Below are 23,564 nucleotides of genomic sequence, written 5' to 3' on the forward strand. Positions count from 1 at the left end.
TGAAGTAGGGGCTATTCTACGAGCAATGCTAGGGGAAGTGATGGAAAATACATATAAACGGGCCCATTGTACATATTACCAGAGCAAAAGTGAACACCTGATTTTCCAAAAATAGCTGGGGTATATTTTCTTGATAATAAATAAAATAAAAACCGGTGCAAAGAATAAAATGTGTAGTATTTTCCTCGTAATTTCATTTCAGAAAAAAATTAATCACATGGCCCACCCTGTATAGCTACGCAAATGTGCTATTGAAGTAAGGAAATAATAAAAAACAACTTATTAATATAAAGAAAATGAAGTAAGATTTGAAGGACAGTCTCATCGAGCTTATTTAGTGCTTCCCATGCTTTGCTCCCAACAGCGCCAACAGGTAAAGGGCCCTAATTATGAGTTATATGCACTATTTATGCGTGCTCTGGTGTGTATCCACATTGGCAGTCCGACACTGTGTCGAAAAATAACTGGAAAGGAAAAAGCTTTCGCTTCTGCTGGTTAGTTTTGTTTATTCACCTTCATATTTGATAGGATGGCGCTGCCGAACAGGTGGGCAGGTAAAGTATTGCAGTGGCGTGCCAAAGAAGCTTACAAAGTTTGATTGCAATCGCATTATTATCGTAATAGTTCATAGTCTACATACATATAGTGTAGCGAGAATGTTGGGAATTGAGGTATTACCAGGAAATCATAAAGCGTCCATAGTTGCCAGCTTACTTATATACCGATTGTGCCAACTATGATTGTGTGCTTTAATGAGTGCTGATATTTTTAGATGAGTTGGGTAAGAGTGTGTTTACAATTTCCAAAAGTCGTCTCATTAGTCTACGTTTGTTTGGGAAATGAGAAAACTTCCTCATTGTGCTGATGTAGTTAACTAACAGTTATTTAAGCAGCTTGCCCACAGGCAGCCCCATCATCATTAACTTTTACTATCAGCTTTCATTTTCAGCTTCCACTCACATTTCCCCTCAATCAAAAATTCAACAGCAACCAAAGCACATACAATTACTTGGTGCCTTCGCAGTAAAATTTGTCTGACATTGCCTGCTGAAGAGAGTCGATTGGTTTAGGCACTCGAAGGTGGAAGAAAATTGAGGTTTTAGCGATGCTTGAAGCCTTCAGAGCCTGCGCTGTGATCGTTTCAAAGATTATTTTGTTCTTGAAATATAAATAATTGAAAGCGCACCAGTCATTTCGATCAATTGGGCACACCAAGTGAAGCCAAATTCTTCTTTACCTGATTTTTCCGACGCAAAGGAGGCCTTCCTTTTCCTCTACTACCACCACCTGGTAGCGCATGAAAGACTTTCAGAGCCGGAGCGTTTGTATCCATTCGGACGATATGACCCAGCCAACGTAGCCGCTGGATCTTTATTCGCTGCGCCATGTCGTCCTAAAGGTCATACAGGGCATCGTTCCATCGCCTGCGATATTCGCCGTTGCCAACATGCAAAGCTCCAAAAATCTTACGCAGAATCTTTCTCTCGAACATTCCACGCGTCGCTTCATCGGATGTTGTCATCGTCCACGCTTCTGCGCCATACGTTAGGACGGGCATGATGAGAGTCTTGTAGAGTGTTAGTTTTGTTCGTCGAGAGAGGAGTTTACTGCTCAGTTGCCTACATAGTCCAAAGTAGCACTTGTGGGCAAGAGAGATTCTACGTTGAATTTCAAGGCTGACATTGTTATAGGAGTTGCTGATGGTTCCTAAATAAACGAAGTCTTTTACAACCTCGAAATCATAACTGTCAACAGTGATGGGAGTGCCGATACGCGAGTGCGCCAACTGTTTGCTTGAAGATAGGAGGTACTTCGTTTTGTCCTCGTTCACCACCAAACCCATTCGCTTTGTCTCTTTATCCAGTTTGGAGAAGGCAGAACTAACAGCGCGGTTGTTAAGGCCGATGATATCGATATCATCGGCATACGCCAACAATTGTACGCTCTTATAAAATATTGTGCCTGAGCGATTAAGTTCTGCGGCTCGTACGATGCTCTCCAACATCAGGTTAAAGAAGTCACACGACAGCGAGTCACCCTGTCTGAAACCTCGTTTGGTATCAAACGGCTCTGAGAGGTCCTTCCCAATTCTGACGGCGCTGCTGGTATTGAGCAACGTCATCTTGCATAGCCGTATTAGTTTTGCGGGGATACCAAATTCAGACATCGCGGCATACACGAAGCTCCTCTTCGTACTGTCGAATGCTGCTTTGGAATCGACAAAAAGATGGTGTGTGTCGATCTCCTCGGAGCTAAATATATAAAGGGTTTTTCAATTGGCGCGGGTCGATTTTGGCGCCCTGTGGCAACCATTTTGTTTTGGTGACATCTGTCAAATCTTTTGTTTATTATTCAGTTGTTTATGCCAAATCATCATGGCAAGTAACACGATTGAACAGCACGTTCAAATGATAAAACTTTATTATCAAAATGAGTGTTCATTAACGCAAACGTTGCGCGCATTGCGCCCATTTTTCGGTAGACGTGGTGGCCTTTTAAAGCGGACTCTTCAATGTTTATTGGCCAAATTTGAGACGACCGGGTCAGTAAACAATCAGCCAACACCCGTACGTTCAAGGAACGCAAGATCTGCCGAGAACATTGCCGCGGTCCGTGAAAGTGTACAGCAGAACCCGAGGCAGTCTATTCCTCGCCGTGCACAAGAACTTGGTCTTTCGCAGACTTCAACTTGGAGAATTTTGCATCGGGACTTGGGCCTACACCCGTACAAGATCCAACTGACCCAGGAGCTCAAAGTTTATGACCATAGACAACGCCGTTTGTTCGCTGACTGGGCTTCGAATCGTTTGGAAGAGAACCCCAGCTTTGGGCGAAAAATCATCTTTAGTGACGTGGCGCATTTTTGGATGAATGGCTGTGTTAACAAACAAAATTGCCGTATATGGGACGACACCAATCCACACGAGGTTCACCAGGTGATAATGCATCTTCAAAAAGTTACCGTTTGGTGTGGATTTTGGGCCGGCGGCGTAATTGGTCCGTACTTTTTTGAAAACGATGTTGGTGAGGCGGCGGTTCTCGAACCCGCTTTTCGATATGGAAAACATATGAATCGCTGTTTCCATTATAGCGAAGAGCTCCGCTTAAAACAGTTTTAAATCATATTCGCAAAAATTTAACGTACAAATAATGGATTTATTTTTCTCCAACTAATATTTTAAATACAATAAACTCTTTTATTTACTTTGGCCTTCGACAAGATTCTTCCATCGTACACGAATCTGTGCTGTTTTTTGTGCACCGTCCCATGAGATGTCGGCATCTGCTAGTTCCCACAGCATCGACCTTCTCCAAGTGTTTTTTGGTCGACTGGGACCTCTGCTTCCCTGTGGGTTTCAGTCCAGTGCCATTCTCGTCCAGTGCAAGGGAGCACAATAAACTCTATACTTAGTTTAATTTTGGGACAGTCTCGACAGTCTCGGACAAGATAATATCTCGAAAATTTCGGGATCAGTAAAAGAAAAAAAAAACACTTGCAACGAAAATAAAAAAGTTATTCGTGTTCAACAGTGATTGAACTTATTCGGCGCACTTGCCTCAGCCTCCTTTGAGTAGAGTAGAGGGCACAGAGTGACGTGAGATCGAAGTGCAAAACTTTTTTCTCCATTCATTCATTCATTTATTATTCGGCTCACTCTGTAGCTGGAAACTCATTTTGGCAGAAATCGTAAGTGATTACTCGTATTATTTGATTTAATAAAATTTTGAATTTAATCTGAAATTATTTTTATATTTGCATTCTACTCGTAATTAGCAAATTGATTTGCATTCAATTCCAAATATTCTTACATTTTTGATACTCAAGCAAATGACGTAAATGACATTTGTTTTTGCTTGTTGTTGCCCTGCGTGTTGTTGTATATGCAAATTAGTAAGTGGCAAAAATTATTGATAAAATGTGTTTGGTCTTTCAAGTTGTTGTTGTTGCTGTTATTATTGCGATAGTTAGTGGTTGAATAAATTTCTTATTGGTAAATTAATCAAATTAATGTGAATATTTGCGGTTTAGATGAAAGGAAATCGGAAAATCGTATTTTGCATGCTGGAATGCGTGATTTGAATGCGAAGCCATAAATTAAATTCTTTGATGGTTGAGGAAAATGTTGAAGAAAAAGCAAAAATGATTTTATTATCTTTCGGATTATGCATTTAAATTAATTTAATTTCTCTTAAGCAGCTTTGCGTGCAATTATCAATTAGATTCATTAAATTTCTATTTCATCTATTTTGCATTTCGTAAATTAAATTACTTCTGTGCTGCGAAATGGAACGAATCTAATTGATTTGTGATTTAAATTTAAAATTAAATTATCTTGCAAATGCATGACACTTTCCATTAATTATTAGAGTCTTGAGGCCTGAATAGCAATGCCCGGCATTTAAATAAATATTTAAAATACGCTTTCATGCTGGCGCCTACGATAGAAAATGACTTAAAAGTGTGATAATGAAATAGGCACTAAGCCAATATGTGTCGGCTTGAGTGTATATTGGCACTGCTTTGCCATCGGAATTATAAAAATTTGTATACAATGTGGCGCAAAATTAAGAATCGAATTTTGTTGTTGAATAATTTTTTTACTAAATCAAAAAAAAAAAAATTGTTTTAAGTAATGCAAAAATTTTTTTGACCTTTACGTGCTCCATTTTGACTTGCTCTCCATTTGCAAGAATTATAAATCTTACGGCAGGGTGATTACTTTTGCGCCAACTGATAACTCAAGAATATAGACAAAATATTTAGAAAACATAAAAGGATTTACATCAGCTCAACCGATTGGAAAATACCTCCCTAATCTAAAGTTGTTTTTTCATAAATTAAATTAGTTTTTAAATATTTTTTGTCCAAAAAATCACCCAAAAAATTAAGCTTGAAAGCTAAAAATATTTCAGAATTTATGTTAGGACTAAAATTTCTATGAATAGGTTGTACTTGCCCTAACTGCAATTAATTCGTACCCTATTTCCTTTCATAAATTTTTGAAGTGAAACTTCTTAGGCGTCGATGGAGGAGCGAGAATGGAGAGTAAAATTTCAAGGCCATGCAACGTTTGGGAATTTTTGTTCTGCGAGAGAGAAAGAAGATATAACGTAGAGGGAAAGGAGAGAAAGAGCTATACCTTAAGTATTTTATAGCAATTTACTATCATAACTAACTATTTTATATTTTGTATTATTTTATTACGGGCGTCAGTCACAACGCTCTGCTTAAATATCGGCCTATTTAAGGTTTTCCGCAATGTTAATCCTTTACGTGGGTTGCTCAAATTGTTGCTGCAATAAATGAAAAGCGTTAACCAAAAGATTTCAGATTGCTCAGACTTGAACACAGGCAAATATACTTCGACATACTTACAGTTTCTGAACTACCGATGGTCGAGCAATCTTTTTGGGTTTAATTATTTCGGCTAAGCTCATATCCATAGTCGTTGCGTACCGTAATTCTGTTTTTCCTCGATAATTGGTAAATTAAGAATTTTTTAACTAATTTACCTTCAAATATTACGAAAAAGAAACAAATTTGTCGCCATGGACGTCTGTAAAAAACAGCCGTTTGATGTTTAGTGCAAAGTTGGATGCGCTTGCTCTATTGTGAATAGTATGTAAGCAGTGCTATTAGGTAAAAGCACGACACTTATGCCGAAGCAAATTTTATTTCAACGTCGCTGCTAGGTATTCGCAAGGCAGATTCAATTTGAAGAATGTTTAGGAATTAAGACAACTAGGGCCTCCGCACATGGATCGTATCGTCAGTGGCTTGTCCGCACACAGTGCAACTATCTGTCCTAAAAGTACGAGTTGTCAATATGTCGAGCGATGAAGGGGAATTTATTTGTAAATTTTGTCTATTTGTATTCTCTGCAAATGTTCTGAATTTATTTAGATACATATTCTTTCTCTCTCTCTCTCTCCTTATTTCATTCTCTCTCGGGTCTCTCCCTCTTTCTTTGTCTGCCTTGAAAGTTTCACTTCCGTTATGCGTACTCCGCTACACGCACTTTTTTTAACAAATCTTTTTAATGATATCCTAAAAGACTAAATCGTTTAAGATTTGGCAAATTATTCAACCTTCCATTCCTTTAACCAGTTTTTCAACAAAAACTTGATGAAAATCTCATTAATTTAAGGGGTCCCGGTGGTCTAAAATTTTCAAAAAGTCAATTTTTTAGTTTTGACATTCCGAAAGTACAGGCTTTTAGGAAAGTACTGCCCACTTTTTGGAATTACTACAGCCGTTATAGCAGGTAGAGTCAGATTCGTCAAGCGGCGGCATCAATGGAAAATATCCACTATCAAAACTTTAAACTCAATTATCTCAAAACTACTTTTTTCGGCCTAGTATTGTCAAAAAAAAACTATTCGACCGAATTGTTTGAAATTTTAATATGCTAATTATTAATATTATTATATTTCAAATATTTCGTACCAAAACCGCGCTATTTTGTCAATTTTTTTATTTTTCATGCTACAGCCATTTAGGTTAGATTAGATTTGTGGGGGGTTTGACAAGTCCAAGCACTCAGAAACAGGCACTTTTGACATCATCAAGATGAAGCTTCTTTAGCTTTGCTACTTATTAGTGTGCCTGACAAAGGAATATCTTTATTTCGTGCCTTCACAAACCATTCGTAGCACAATTTATCAATATTAAGATTAGATTTTATTAGATTTTTGTGGGCTTGGACAAGTCCAAGCACTCAGTCGGGAGACCTTTGTACTACACACGGATAGATTTCAGCATAAAGAATAGAGAGATAGGAAAGAGGAAAAGTGGGTGGTAAGACGGAAAAATTTGTTTGAGGTCACTCTTCCACAAATCTCTTGGATTCATTGATAAATCTTAAGAGTTCCGGAAGAGGAAGAGAATGAACTTTATCCATACTCAGTATATCGCAACTCAATATCCTAAGTCTGATTCTGGAAAACGCCGGACAGCTACACCTCACGACAGGATAGGCATAGCTACAGTCATACTGATTAATAATTTTTTTGGTTTTTGTATTTCAGATAAATAAAAGAGCCAAAATGGACAACACCGTCCAGGTCCATTTTGTCGGCAGGGTCAACTTCAGCGCTATTTTTAAAATTATCAGAATTAAACATTTTTTTTTTCATTTTTGTATGTAAAAAATGTTTTTTAATTTAACTTTTTTCATACAAAAATGAGAAAAACAAATTTCTTTTAATTCTTATAAGTTTAAAAATAGCGCTGAAGTAAAAAAAAAATTTAATATCGTTTTTAATTTTTTTTTTTGTAAAAACAAATTCCTGAAAATGCCCTAAATTTTCGAGCTTTTTTGTAAACCTTTTTTTCTTTTATATTTGGTGATCTTTTGGGCAAAATGTTTTATCAAAACTTATTTTGTTGATAAAAACAGGATTTTTAGAGATATTTTCAAATCGGCGCAGCTCATGTAATTTTTATTATTTTGTTGAAATATTTTGGCGGAAGACCTAAAACGGCAAATGGTTTATACGAGGAGCTTTTTAATGCATGAAGAACATATTCAGAGCCCCTAACCATTGCCTGGCGAGGAGCGACCGCTATTACAAAAAACTTTTTCTATTATTTTGCTATTTCATGCACAGAGATTCGCATCTCCGCACTCCCGAATACTAGCTACGCACCAACCCATTCGGCTACGGGAGCCGTGTTTGAATAAGCTTTCGAAATAGCGAACCAATTATCTAAAGCCAAGAGTCTCTAAAGAGTAAGAACAACATAACTCAATTCGGAGAAACGGCAGTTTTCGAAATGCTGCATTAACTTCTTCCTTTAACGGAAAGCACTTTAGGCTTAAATTTGCAAAAATTAGTTTAGGAGTAGAACTCGCTGCGAGTCAAATTTGCTGAATTCGTGATTTCTGATACTCTTGCCCTAGTAATTATCCTTCATGAGAAACTATTTTTTTATGAAGCGAAACAACCAGCGTAAAAAACTGGTCCTTTGTTACCTAAGTTTGCACAACTCAAAACACAATAACTTTCGCCCTCACTTACAGAAAAACAACAAAGCCGCAAAAGCAAAAAATAGCCGTTTAAAATCACAACTTTTATTTACACAATAAATACTTGTATGTTTGTATGCGGCACGAATAAATAACCGTTTCATAACCTAAAGCTGGTGGTCCATAAAAATTGAAATACCAGAGAAATTGAAAAATCAACATCGCGCGCCATGCAACAAAATATGAATGTTCGAAGGCAACTCAAGCATTAAAAAACCGATGCTGATGCCCACAAAGACATAAAGTCGCTTTTAATACTTTAATCCAATTAAAGCGAACCATTCGATACTTAGGCGGCTAAGTGTGCAACCCGATCAACTGGCGACCATGACAAGAGCCTTTTACAAAGTTGGATCAAATTGGGTATTTATGTAAGGAATGAGCATATGGTTGCCACCCTTTTTTAAATTGGTTAAAAGTAAATGAAATATCACAATGTGGACGTGAAATGGTCCTGTTTTTGATAGATTTAATTCATAAGTCTTTTGAATAGAGGAAAATATGTGTATGCATGTATGTATATTATGTTCTTTATTTCAAAGATATATTGGGTAGTCGAAAAAGTCTTTTCGTATTTTGTTAATAGATGTCGTTGGAGTCATCTATCTCCAGTGCTACCAATCACATTGTGTCATATCATATGGTGTTAGAAAGGTATTATTTACTTAAGATATCTTAAGCTTCATTTAACCAAAAAAAAATTAAATTCGGAGAAGTTGAAAAAGAGTTATAGCTGTTCAAAAATGAGTGAAAATAATGAAGAAATTCGCTATATTTTGAAATTTTTGTATAAAAAAGGGAAGAATGAAACGCAAGTCACTAATGAAATTTGTGAAGTTTACGGAGACGATGCTGCATCAGTTTGCGTAGCACAACAATGGTTCGCTCGCTTTCGTTCTGGAAATTTCGATGTGAAAGATGCACCTCGCTCCGGTCGACCTATCGTTGAAAAAGTCGATGAAATTATGGAAAAGATTGACCAGGACCGTCACATAAGCTGCCATGACATGGATCAAATACGACAATAGTGTGCGAAAAAGATCATGGTGCAAGAGTGGTGAAGCTCAACAAATGGTCGCAAAGCCAGGATTGACGCCTCGAAAGGTTATGCTGTGTGTTTGGTGGGATTGGAAAGGAATCATCCACTAGAGCTGCTCCAGCCTGCTCGAACGATTGATTCTACACTTTACTGTCAACAGCTGATGAGATTGAAGCAAGCAATCGAAAAAAACGGCCAGAATTGATCAGCAGAAAGGGCGTCGTCTTCCATCAGGACAACGCTAGGCCACACACATCTTTGATGACTCGGCAAAAACGTGGGAGAGCTTGGCTGGGAAGTTTTGATGCATCCACCATATAGCCCTGACCTTGCACCATCGGACTACCATTCGGTCAATACAGAGCTCCCTTAATGGAGTAAAGTTGGCTTCAAGAGAAGCCTGTGAAAATTACTTGTCGCAGTTTTTCGCCGAGAAACCACAAAAGTTTTACACTGATGGAATAATGTCTCTAGAAGAAAAATGGCAAAAGGTGGTCGACCAAAATGGTACATATTCGGTTTAATAAAGTTCATTATAAATATAAAAAAATGCGTTGAAGTTTGATTAGAAATACGAAAAGACTTTTTTGACTACCCAATATATATAATGGGTATTTATAACTAGTAGAAAATACGACTTTTTTCCCCTTGTTTTTGCACCGTCCCATGAGATGTCGGCATTAGCTAGTTCGCGCAACATCCACCTTCTCCAAGTGTTTTTTGGTCGACCGCGACCTCTGCTCCCTTGCGGGTACTAGTCCAGTGCCATTCTCGTGATGCTATCTGGTGGTTTTCTCAACGTGTGAACTATTCACCGCCACTTTTTGCGTTTGAATTGCCAAAGGATGGGTTCCTCATTCGTTAATCTCCACAGTGCGTCGTTACTGATGGTGTTTGGCAGATGCTGCGGAGGTATTTGTTGACGAAGGATTGTAGCCTGTAGACCAGCCATGTTTCGCTTCCGTACAATAATACCGACTTCACGCATGAGACGAATATTTGTAGTTTAGCGCGTCTGGAGATTTGCGAACTCCCCCATACTGTATGCATTCGCCCGAATGTCGTCCTTGCTTTGTTTAGCCTGCTGTTGACATTTTCATCAGCTCTACCATCTGCCGTGATGATGAAGCCGAGGTAGAAGAAGCTTTCGACAAATTCCACCGGATAGCCGTCAACCAATATCTGCCTTGCGTTATGGTGGTTAACTCTCATGGCCTTGGTCTTGGTGATTTTGACCTCCAGTTCGACAGTGCGTACCAGCGCGACTAGTGTGCCCGCCTTTGCTTGCATGCCAGAGAGTTTGTGAGAGATGAGGCAGATGTCATCGGCGAAGTCCAGGGCCTCAAGATGTCCGGTGAAACTCCATACAATGCCTTTTTTGTGCAGGGTCAGTTAGCTCATGACGTCATCAAGGAGGATGGCGAAGAGAAGGGGCGACAGGGGACAACATTGCCTTAGTTGGTAGTGAATGGATCGCTGATATCGCCTTTGTGAATCACTGCCAGTTCGGAATTCTCGTAGACGACTTTGATGAGGCGATTATCTTAGAGGGAACTCCCTTTCTAGTCAGTGCCAGCCATCTTGCGTCTCGTTTGATATTGTTGAACGGCTTATTTAAGTCTACGAACGCCATGTAGAGCGGAGAGCGCCACTCAACTGATTCTTCTACTAAAGGGTGGTTAAATTTCAAGGCCCGATGCTGAATGTGAACCACATCTAAACGTCAACGATACCGTTGGACTTCTTTCTTTGGGGTTATTTGAAAGAAAAGGTGTACGTCGATAAGCCAGCAACAATTCAAGAGCTAAAGAATGAGATAATTTGGCACATTACGGCATAGAACCTCAATTATGCCTCAGCGTCATCGAAAATTCGGACCATCGGATGGAGGTGTGCGGCCAAAGCCGCGAGGCCATTTGGCCAATATTTTGTTTTATACGTAATTGAGCCAAACCAATATTATCATAATTTAGATAAATGACAATAAGTTCCTAAAAAAATTTTAGTTTTATTCAAAATCAACACCGGCCCTTGAAACTTAACCACCCTTCATAATCCGAAGTGGCTTGGTCAGCGCAGCTTTGGTGAGGGCCAACACCAGCTTGCTCGTCTCTTAAGGAACGTTCGATATCTTTGAGCCTGGTTTGTATGATCGCGGCTACAATTTTGTAGATGGTGTTAAGTAGGGTTATTCCTCGCCAGTTGCCGCAGTTACGCAGGTCCCCTTTCTTGGGCAGCTTCATGATGATGCCTTTTGTTCACGACGGAGGCAGCTTTTCATTGCTCCAGACGGCGGGGATGTGGCAATGAAGAATTTTCGCTGATATTACAAATAATGCATACGTCAATTATTTATTTTTATATGAAATTTGATGTACCATTTGATGTATGAAATTAAGCTCATATAGGTCGACCTTTGCAGGAAAGGAAACGCTTTGCTTTTGAACTCTTTATGTTTTGAATGAGATCAAATGTACATCGAGCTTTACTTACTGAAATATGTAAATGTATTCCAAATATTTATTTCCTTTTTCTATAGCAGCGCCCATGGTTATATATTTATACGCATCTACACATACATATATACTTCTCTACCAACTGACGTATGTATAGGTGTCCTACTATTCATTGAAACTTTTGCCACGAAAGCTTTGTCATTTGTGACGATTATGAAAATGAATTTTAACTGAAAATTTCCACATTCTATGCGATTAGCCAAGGTCTAGTGGGAACGGGCGCAGATTTGGCCAAAGTATACACGTGATAACCAACATTTGGGTGCGAATTTTGGTGCTTGAAAATTTTCAATTAGCACAATTTGCGTTTGGCGAAAAGTTCTAATATTGCAATAATTCATGGGTTGCATTGTGCTGCATTTGGTTCTGCATTTGTGGCTGAAAGGAAACTTATATTGCTTGAATATACAAATTATATTCTAACCGCATGCATGGCATGGCATAAATGGACTTGCATAACAAAAGCAATATGAAATATGCAATAATATTTACGTAAATAATGCGGCACGTGTAGCCTGTTAGAGTTAGCTTGGGTGTTCACTTATCCCAAATATGTAGGAAGACAAAAAATATAGAATTAAAAGTTATTTTCAATACTTAGTTTTGCAACTCAGTCACTTAGTCACGCAAATGGATCACACGTGGACGAGGTAGCAGGAGACGGTATATGGATCAGGCCATAGACTCGCTATAGTGATGGGCAAATTCTTAGGTTCTTGCAATCTCAACTTCTTCTTCTTCTTAATTGGCGCGATAACCGCTTACGCGATTTTGGCCAAGTTTAACAAAGCGCGCCAGTCGTTTCTTTCTCGTGCTAACCGGCGCCAATTGGACACACCAAGTGAAGCCAAGTTCTTCTCCACCTTCCAACGCAGAGGAGGCCTTCCTCTTCCTCAGCTGGTACCGCATCGAATACTTTCAAAGCCGGAGCGTTTGTATCCATTCGGATGACATGACCCAGCCAACGTAGCCGCTGGATCTTTATTCGCTGCGCTATGACTATGTCGTCGTAAAGCTCATACAGCTCATCGTTCCCTCGCCTGCGATATTCGCCATTGCCAACGTGCAAAGGTCCAAAAATCTTGCGCAGAATCTTTCTCTCGAACACTCCAAGCGTCGCTTCATCGGATGTTGTCATCGTCCACGCTTGTGCACCATACGTTAGGATGGGCATGATGATGGGCATGAGTTTTGTTCGTCGAGAGAGGACTTTACTGCTCAGTTGCCTACTTAGTCCAGCACTTGTTGGCAAGAGAGATTCTCCGTTGGATTTCCAGGCTGACATTGTTGTCGGTGTTAATGCTGATTCCTAAGTATACGAAGTCCTTTAAAACCTCGAAATCTTAACTGTCAACAGTGACGTGGGTGTCGATACGCGATCTTAACTTAGATCAGCGTAATAAACCTCGCAAAAGGTCTGAAATACACCTTTATTGTCATAATGTAGATAGTCAAGCATCTATGGAGTTTCTTTGTAAAAGGATTTTCAGAACCAGTCAAGTGAAGAAGTATTTATGTCACATTGGAAGTTGTTGCATTCTCGTAAAGGCGTTTGAAAGATTGCAGGAAAGGAAACGAGTTTGACAAGGAGCTGGCAAAAAGAAATTTATAAGCCATTACGCAGAAACTAGAACTGTTTTGCACTGCTACCTAAAAGAAAGACTTTACAGTTCGTTTTCCATCGAGAGCCAAATGGAGGAAAGGGAAAGTGATTGGTAGATTTGATGTCGAAATCTATACTGACTACAGGGTTTGATTGCAAAGTAATGAGCCTTATTTTTTTTAAGCAGTTTTATTAAACCTCTTGGCTTATACAACTAATATTCTTCAAAATAGGACCCTTAAGCGTCAATACACCGCCGGTAGAGGTCCTTCCACTGCAGGAAACATTTTTTAAACTCATCCGCCGGAATCGCGTTCAATTCGGCCGTCACAGTTTTTTGGATCGCCTCGATGGAGTCGAAACGCCTCCCCTTCAGCTTTCTTTTCAGGGCGGGAACAAGAAGAAGTCCGGAGGGGACAGGTCTGGGCTGTAGTAGACTAGCACGACGGTCAATGTTCAAAAATTCATGAAGCCGGTTCACATCTTCGTCTGTTTGCGTCGTCGAAGGCCTTCCAGATCGCTGTTCGTCTTCGACGTCCTCCCGGCCTTCCTTGAACGACTTGTGCTACCGTTTTACCTGGGCACTGGGCAGAGATTGGTCCCCGTAAGCCTCCTTGAGTAGTCTAATGGTTTCGGTACTCGTTTTGTTTAGCTTTACGCAAAATTTGATCGAGTAACTTTGTTCCAACGATGGCTGCATTTTCGCCACTGTAAAATCCTAACACACTTTTAAAACAGCTTTCACGCGCGGAGCGATGTTGACTGCACCGCTGTTTTCAGCGAACTAGGTCCGGTTTCTAGTGGAAGGGGAAGGTCCAACGATCATTTTCTCCCACCAGCCGATTCGGTTGATCGCTTGGGTCATTACTTTTCAATCAAACCCTGTACACTAAGATAAACTGTGGTGTGGGAGCTGACCTCTATTCGGAACCTCTCAACTTATCCAAATCAATTCGATTTCCTGATTATGCCAGCGTGTTCCAGTCAGAACTTTTTGCAATCAGGGAAGCTTGCGAATCACTGAAACACTACAAAGAAATTGATGCAAGAGTAGCTATCTTTTCAGACAGTCAATCAGCTAACAACACCTTAGACTATAGCTCCATTTCATTCAAACTAGTTTCACAATGCAGAGAGGAACTAAAGCTGCTTGGTCATACGTTTGAAATTACTCTGATATGAATTCCCGGCCACCGGAATATAGAGGGTAGTGAGAAAGCGGACGAGCTAGCAAGAAAATTTAGACATAACAGAGGTTCAACCGCCTCTCTCGCTACTCCATTCACTGCAATAAAAACATCCATTGCGTCGCACTACTATGTTGTAACCGAAGGAAAGTGGCAGCAATTAAGTACATGCACTACAACAAGAAAAACATGGTCGTCGTACAACACCCAGGGGACGAATTACTTGTTAGGATGCTCTCGCTCAAACATTTCACGTATCACTGCATCCTTAACTGGAAGTTAGAAGATCATGCAGCCAGGCTTAACCTTTCTTTCGATCTCATCTGCAGAAGCTGTCAGGCGGATTTATTATGCGAATGTCCAGGTTTAGCCAGAACAAGACTTTGCTCTTTCGGTAAGCCTTTTCTACAGCAAATTAACGGAATCTCAGTCATAGAGATAAAAAATTTGCTGTTATATCTGGATTGCATGAAATGGATATGACTTAAAAAAAAAAAAAAAAAGGACATCACACGAGAACAGTGGTAATAAAGTGGTTTTCCAATAAGAGGTGTTATTTTTATAACACTATTTTTTAATATAAATGATCGGATGTTTATTTTATTATAAAGAGGAAGGTATGCCCTTAATAGTGGAAAATAACATCAGGCAAATGACCACCACGACCACACTTACATGATAACATCCTTTTCATGAAATTTTCCATAACCGAATTGCAAAGTGTCCTCGATAACCTCACGAGTCTTGAATCGACCTTGGGCTGTTCACGTAGCGCCAAAGAAAAAATTCACAAGGTGTTAAATCACAAGATCTCGGTGGCCAATTGTGATCACCTCTTCGAGAGATAACACAGTCCGGAAACTTTTCCGGTAGAGATCAATGGTTTCTTTGCTTGTGTGACACGTAGCGCCGTCTTGTAGAAAGTAAACGTTGCCCAGATCAACACCATCCAATTTCGGCAATAGAAAATTATTAATCATCTTTCGATAGCGCAATCCATTTATTCATATCACCTGTTATTGGAAAACCCTTTACAGCGGCGCTAGACGCTAATTAAGACTATTTGGTACAAATACTCAACCACCTCAACAACAACAACAACCTGGTTCCTATATAAAGGACTAATGAGACATTAATAGGTTCACTCAGAGCAGAGTATGTAAGGTTAGGCTTTTTTGTGGCAGTCGGCTCAAAGTAGCCAACTCGCTTGTACCAAGTATCGTCCATTGTGGACCAGTTAGACTGCCTTATGAAGTTTTATTCCATCTTAAAGGTTTTTTATCTCTCTTAAAGGTTTTATCCTAACACCGGATAGTTCCGTAAGAGAGTCAAAATGGTATTTTCCTAACAACATTGCTCTACTTCTAGCTAAGGCTGGACAATTACAGAGGAAGTGTTCTACTGTTTCTTCCTCTTCCTGGCCTTTACAACTTCTTTAGCTCTCTCTCTCTCTCTCTTAGCTTCACAGTCTGCGATAGGCTATAGCTTTATCAATAATCCTCCTCCAATAAGGCAAGAGAGAGCCTCATTTCTCCCATTACGAACGTTCATCGCTTTTAAGTCTGCTTCTACGTCATCAAACCATCTCTTTCTTTGTCGGCCTCTCTTTCTTCCTACAATTGGACTCAAAGTAAACACCCTTTTTTGGATTCCTTCGTTGGGCGTTCTTATAATGTGGCCAATCCATCTAATCCGCTGCGCCTTACTAAAACGTAAAACATTTTCACCACCAATAAGGTTTTCAACTTCATTGTTATAACGGATGCGATACGTGCCATTTTCAAGCCGAATAAGACCGTAGATTTTTCTCATTATGGATCTTTCAAATCGCAATAGCTGGTTTATATCATTAGCTTTCAGTGTCCAGATTTCAGCACCATAAGTAAGAACCGGACGCATCAAAGTTTTATACATCTTGATTTTCTGCATTCGAGATAAAACCTTTGATCTGAACAATTTTATATTTGCATAGTACGTCTTATTAGCAGATTTAATTCTTTCATCTATTGCAATTGATGTGTCTTTACTCGCTCATAGAATGAATCCTGTATTTCTATAGCATTAATGCGAAAATATTTATATCCTAGAACAGCCAACGACCGGTGACACAAGCCAGGACGATGTTCTCTTGAGAGGTTAAGCAATTCTCCTGACCTATTTTCTTCTCTCCATGACCTAGTGGTCTCCTGGAGAATATTATTTTTTATCCTTAATTGCAAGTTGCCATAGGAATTTCCAGGGCATTTGTATTAGTGCCACATTTTAATAGAATTTTTAGTTTTGCACGAGTGAAATTTTAAATTTGATTAACTTTCTTTACTTTAGCTTCAGAATAACGTAATAATATAAATATTTTTTATTTATTTATTTACTAGAAATACATTTATGAATATTATTTTACATTACCAAAGGCACCAGCTGCTAAGACCATCGGCATATGGTGATTATAGAGTTAAGTTTGTGCTTAACTGTGGAAAAATATTTCTAAGAACAAAAGTAATGTTAGAAAACAAAAATGCGCAATTTAAAAGAATTCTCAATTTTTATTTTAATACTAACCATTGTGCTTACGTCATTCTTACTACCACATTCATGGATGTAACTGCAGTCTGAGTGCTGTAGCAGCTTAAGCAAGAACATAATTGACCACTTCACAAGCCCCCATTACTTAATGACGCTTTTGTAGGTATTTCTGCACTCAAAGAGTTGGAAACGAAATGCTTTTGAATTATTATTTTTATGACGCATGTAAAAATGGAGTGCCACATTGTAGTTAAGTGTTTGTTATCGGAGATTAAATGCATATAAAATCGCCTAAGCTTAGTACCTTTCACTTAAACAAACTTTATGAGGGATACCATTAAAATAGAAACGTAAAAGCGTCGGCTAGCTGGCGAGTACAGCAACAAATAAAAAAAAATTAATATAACAAAAACCTGTTGTCAAGGAGGCCAAGGCATATTATTTGTTACACGCAGTTTTTAAAATGTTTTCTGAATAACTTTTAGGGGTGATAAGAGTTTGTTTAGTACATTTAGGGAACTCTTTTATTTGACAGTAAAGCATATTTTGGGCAATACAACTCATCTTAGTAACTGCCTTGGCCGACATACTGATAGGCTTAAAAGCACAAAATTCGTTGAAAAAATTAATTTTAATTTTAGTTATCGGAAAAACATCTCATCAGTTTATTTTACTTTTATTTTCCACTTTGCAAAAGTTTCTTTGCAAGGCATTAAAAAGTGTATTAACATTTATGTGAGGCGTGTATGTAGTTGGTTTTTAGTTAGACTCCAAAAAGAAGAAAATTACAAAAAAAAAGCAAAAAGATTATAATAAAATTGAAATCAAAAAAGTAGTTCAGAATGAATTTACAACCCTGAACTATGTAAAAAGCAAAGTTTTTATCTGTTGATTGGTTTTGCGCAGATTCAAGCGCAATAAAAGAAACAAACTGTGTGCCATTGTTACAAATTGATATAAAATGGCAAAAGTATAGTAAAAGAAACACGCATGCAACGTGAAGAAAATAAATTTCGCAAATAGCTCAACAAAAAAGTGATCAAACTTTTCACATATCCGCATGACAACAGCAAAAAGTAAGCAACGCAGAATCTTGTCTCGAAGAATTCAATATGGATTAGTAAACATTTGCAGAAAGCAAAATTTTTACTAAACAAGTAAATTTGTTATTGCAATAAAAAACAAATAAGAAATCAAGAACATTCAAACTTTGCGTATGCTAAGGCGCCTGATTACTTTTAACGTATTGTGTTTTCGAGGTAATAAATAATAGAAAAATATGCTGGCTGTAATTTGTCAATTCATTACTTAGATGAAGGATGCATTTACAGTGAACTCTCAGACTTTGTAATCCAACTTTCTTATAAGATTTTTATCATTAACTATAATAATTTTTTGTGAAAATGGAATTACATCTGTGTAAAAGTTCAAAAACTTGGTATTCGAATATGAAAATTTTTTGAAAATTTGAAATTCGAATTCTTAAAAACTAAAAAGTGTGACTTTTGTTAAAGTAGACGAACTTCGTACTAGCTAAAAGAGTTAGAAAAAGCCGTAATACAGACTAATTTCTAAATAGGGTTGCCGTCTATCAGAATTAAAATAAATTTCGAGTTCTTAAAAACTAAAAAAATGTGGTTTTTGATAAAATAGGGGCACGTGGTACTAGCTAAAGGAGTTAGAGAAAGCTGTAATGCAGACTAATTTCTAAATAGGGTTGCCGTCTATCAGAATTAAAATAAATTTCGAGTTCTTAAAAACCAAAAAATGTGTTTTTTGATAAAATAGGGGCACCTGGTACTAGCTAAAGGAGTTAGAGAAAGCTGTAATGCAGACTAATTTCTAAATAGGGTTGCCGTCTATCAGAATTAAAAAAATTTTCGAGTTCTTAAAAACTAAAAAGTGTGATTTTTGATAAAATAGGTCCACCTGGTATTAGCTAAAGGAGTTAGGGAAAGCTGTAATGTACACTAGTTTCTAAATAGGGTTGCCGCCTACTGAATTAAAATAGAAAACGAATTCGTAAAAATTAAAAAGTGTGAGTTTTGATAAAATAGAGTAACCTGGTACGAGCTAAAGGAGTTAGAGAAAGCTCTAATGCAGACTAATTTCTAAATAGGGTTGTCGTCTATCAGAATTAAAATAAATTTCGAGTTCTTAAAAACCAAAAAATGTGATTTTTGATAAAATAGGGGCACCTGGTACGAGCTAAAGGAGTTAGGGAAAGCTGTAATGCAGACTAATTTCTAAATAGGGTTGCCGCTTATCAGAATTGAAATAAACGTAGTAAGTAAAATTAATTAATATGAATATTAAAATATTTTACCTAAAACGCATTCACTCAAATATTTTTTTAAATAGGCTTGCCACCTGCGTATCCAGCAGAATAAAACCTGCAGATTATGATGGTTAACTACTTTATTTTACTATTCTTATCAAATGAAAGTTGCAAACGAGCACTTTACTCTAAAAAAAAGAATAGGGTTGTCAGCATTCTAACTCATAACATGTAAAATATTTCGATTTTTATGATAACTTCAGAAAAAATTCCAAAAATTTCGTTCAGGAAAACACGTGAGTAGGTCTCCAAATTTTTAATACATTTTTTTACATATATGGCTTCAAACGAAAGCTGTCTTGGGTTGCCACCTGCATATCTAGCAGCATATAACATAGTTCCATTTGTTGTTTAAATACTATAAGCATAAACTAATATTCTTCTCAAACGAAACCTACAAATGGGTCCTTTAGACTAAGTAAATTAATAGGGTTGCTACCATACTAAATAATTATATGTAAAATATTTTAGTGAACACACAAAACTAACGATTTTTATGAAAACTTCCGCAAAAAATTTCAGAAAAATTTAATCTAAATGAATGAATAAGGTTGCCACCTATCTCAAAAATAGTAATTTGATAAAAAAACAGTTTTATGCAGACATCATACTAATTATTTTTATGTTTATTTTCAGAAAATAATCCGGACACACAATTTAAGGAAATGTTTGGGTAAGTTTAACATACTTTTAAAAAAAAATGTTTATATGATATCAAACTAAAGCTGTTTGTCCCACTTATCTATAATATTAGAACAGATTAAATACGTGCCATAAGTAAATTCAAATACAACAACAATTTATTAAAAAACAAATTTATACAAAAACATACTAATAGGGTTGCCACCACCATATGGTATGTAACACTATAAACTTTATTAAATATTGCAATAAAATATTATACACAATTTTAGTATCACGCGAAAGTAGTTAATGAATAGGGTTGCCAGCAGTATATGCAACTCAATAAACTTTATTAAATATGACAGTCAAATATTCTGCACAATATTAGTATCAAACGAAAACTGTTTCCGGAAAATTTCCTGTAAGTTAATGAATAGAGTTGCCACCCATATGTACAATAATATTGAAATAATTAAGCTATTTTAGTGCGAAAATCAAACTGAGGATGTATAAGGTGACCTCAAGCCAGAAAAATTATTGGGTAGGTTTGCTATTTTTCTATAATTTTTTTATAATTTTATTTTGGTCCTTCCGGAGGATAGACATGAGTACCAGCACCATTTTGAACAAACGGTAAGTTCTAAATGGCATGTAAGTTTAATAATAATAATAATAATAATAATACCGTATAGTAACCCTGAATATTTTTGAAAGCTTATGTAGTGAAAGCTTAACAGTTATTATTTTACTCCTTTCCCTTTTATTCTTCGAAGAAAAAGAAACTATTTAATTCAGTGTTACAACTTTACGTAAAAAGTAGCACAAGGGTAGTTTTTTCCTTGTTCACTCCACTGGGGAGCATAGGGCCTCGACAAGACTCAGTCTTGGTTGGTTTCGTTAATCTATTGCGCTTTTCTGGGGGGGTAGGGATTAGCCTGCCGCTACCAGTCCTAAATGGTGGGAATGCCCACCTGCCGTTGCTTAGGAACAACGCCTTCTTACTGCTTAGAGCGCCATCTGTGTTTCACATTTTTCTGCCAGAAGGATCGCACAGATGGTTTTATGTAAAGATAATTTTAAGTTATACAGTAGAATAATAAAAACATATCGAGTTTATACGAAGCTGAGAACATTTAGATGATAATAAAAAATGGAAATATTGTTGGAACGAATTTTTTGTTTTATGATCTGGTAGATTATTTCAAGGCATTTAATTTTTTAATATGATATCCGGCATATGCCCATCACGGCTACGAGTTATATAGTCTACTCCATCTATTAAATTTTTGACTCCTTTTTCCAATAAATCGAGAGGTATTGCGTCAGCCGTATCTTGAATATTGCAATAAAGCGATTGTTAAGCGCGCCGTTTGCCAAGTTACGCTATTTTGTAAGAACCAAATGACGTCAATGTTTAGCGGATTATCTGTTGGAAACAAAAATTTTCGATAACGTTCGCAATTCACCATAACGGCAGCTCCTTTCTCATTTCGAATGGCCAATACTCAATAAACTTCGCGAATTATTTCCGTTTTTTCAAACAAATATATAGATTTTTAAAGCTTTTTTTTGTGTTTTTTTGTATGCTCATTATTTTTGCGTAAAAGTGTGCCCTATTGCCTAACAAAATACTGATATAAATCTAATTTTAAAATATTGTACACAAATTAGAAAAATTACACAAGCCTTTCATTTCAAGTCTCCGGTTTTCAATTAGAGTTTGTAGAAAAATTTGTGGTACTCAATTTTATAGTTTATTCAATTTTAGCGCAAGTTTGTTATAGAAGTTCAAATTGAAAAAAGACTCCATTGATTTTTACAACTTTTTCCCTAGAGTGTTCCACAAAATTCGCCCTATTCCCGTATATTTGTGCATTAAATAATCAGACTGAATCTCATCAAGGTATAGCTTCATGGCAATATATTTTTTATTTAATTGTAGAAAAATAGATTACACCTTTAATTTATTTCCAACTCAATATGAGTTCCTCCTCTTAGCATATTTAAGGCGCTTATGCTTCGTTATAATGGCCAGTCATGTATTACACAACTTGGGAGCTCTATAAAGTAGTCTTAACAAAAGTTTTGAAAATTTGTAATAAAAGAACTAACATCAATAGACAAAATGCATTAAATTTAATGCTCTTTAATTTTGTCAAATATTTCGCTTGAAAAGGAATTCGCACATGACAATTATCAGCTAATTGAAATGCAAAAACATTCAATTAAACGCCGCTCACCGTAAACAAAATAATGATAAATTGATTTGCTACCATTTAATGCGCTTCATTTGACATTCACAAAATGATTATTGAAAATGTCCTTTTGTTATATTCGCATAAGCTGCCAAAATCAAGCTATTTTGCTGCCTCATTGGGCGCCATGCTGGTTCTTCCTTTGTACGCAGCTAAGCAAAAGCCTAATAAATGGGATGGGCAATTTATTTTTTGTTTTTGTTATTTTGAGATGAATACAAGGCACAGCAGGGTTTAATTAATAAACTAGTTTGTGGAATTTAGAAATAGGGTTGAATTTATTTTTTTTGTTTTCTAAAGTGAAATGAGAAATTGCGTGATTTGTTAAAAAAAAATTAAATTAATTAAAGCGAAATGTCAACTGAAGCTTGTGAAGATATCAGCCAGGGACGCATTTGTTCTACATGCCGCGCTGGTGCAAAGTACAAAAATGCCGCCCTCTCAACTAATGGGCCTGTCCCAATAGGTCCGTTGGTATAGAGGTTTTTTAAATAAAATTTTTAAATATAATTAAGAAAAAATAATTTTTTTTTCTTTCAGTTCATTAATTTAAAATTTTGTATATTATTGTGTTCTACATTTTTTCTTGAAACAGAGTTGGTGGTAAAGTATAGAGCAAGGCTACGAGTTTTGGGTTCAAATGTCGTGAGAATGAGTAATTTTCGTTTTTTAAAACTGGAGGGATTTTCCAAAGAATCTGGAAAATTCTCACAGGACTAACTATCTCTGTCTCTGTCTCTATTCTTTTCTACCTCTTTCTTTTTACTGATAGTTTTTTTCTTTCCTCCATGACTATCTATCTACCCTCTTTCCAGAGTTCTAAATACACTGGGCTATTTAGCCTGAGTGTTTTAGGACCCACCAAATCCCTTGGTGCTCCTTGGCTCGACCAATTCAAATTTCAATTTCAAAGTATTCTCCGAAGAGCTCCCTATTAAGCACAAATTCAGTTTACCGAACCATTGTAGTGTTTTCCAAGCGGAGGAGATCGCAATAAAAGAAGCAGTGGATTGGTTGTTTACTTCTGCAACTACTATTAGAGAGGTATATAATTACTCCAACAGCCAAGCGGCAATTAGTATCCTGGCCTCATTGTTTGAGCTCTCGAAATAAGCCTAAATTGAGAGAATGTCTGATTTCTCTCTGGACTGCATCCGAATACTTTGATATAGGCTCATTTGGATTCCTGATCACAGTGACTTACTGACTGCAGACTTACAAATGACTGCTTGGCTAATAAAGTAGCTAAACCCTCCGGATACAAAATGAGTGTATTGGGGTGCGCTTGAAAACATGTGGGATCAGCTGCTGAGTTAGTACCGAAACATACAAAGTCGCGAGATCTTTCTGGTCCTGCTGGTAGATCGCAGACGCATGCGGGAAGTTCTAGGGCTAAAAAAGCCGCAGCTCTCGAATTTTGTGGGCGTCCTTTCCTGACTTTTAAAGTCA

The sequence above is a fragment of the Anastrepha obliqua genome, chromosome 5 (genome assembly GCF_027943255.1).
Source record: "Anastrepha obliqua isolate idAnaObli1 chromosome 5, idAnaObli1_1.0, whole genome shotgun sequence".
Lineage (NCBI taxonomy): Eukaryota > Metazoa > Arthropoda > Insecta > Diptera > Tephritidae > Anastrepha > Anastrepha obliqua.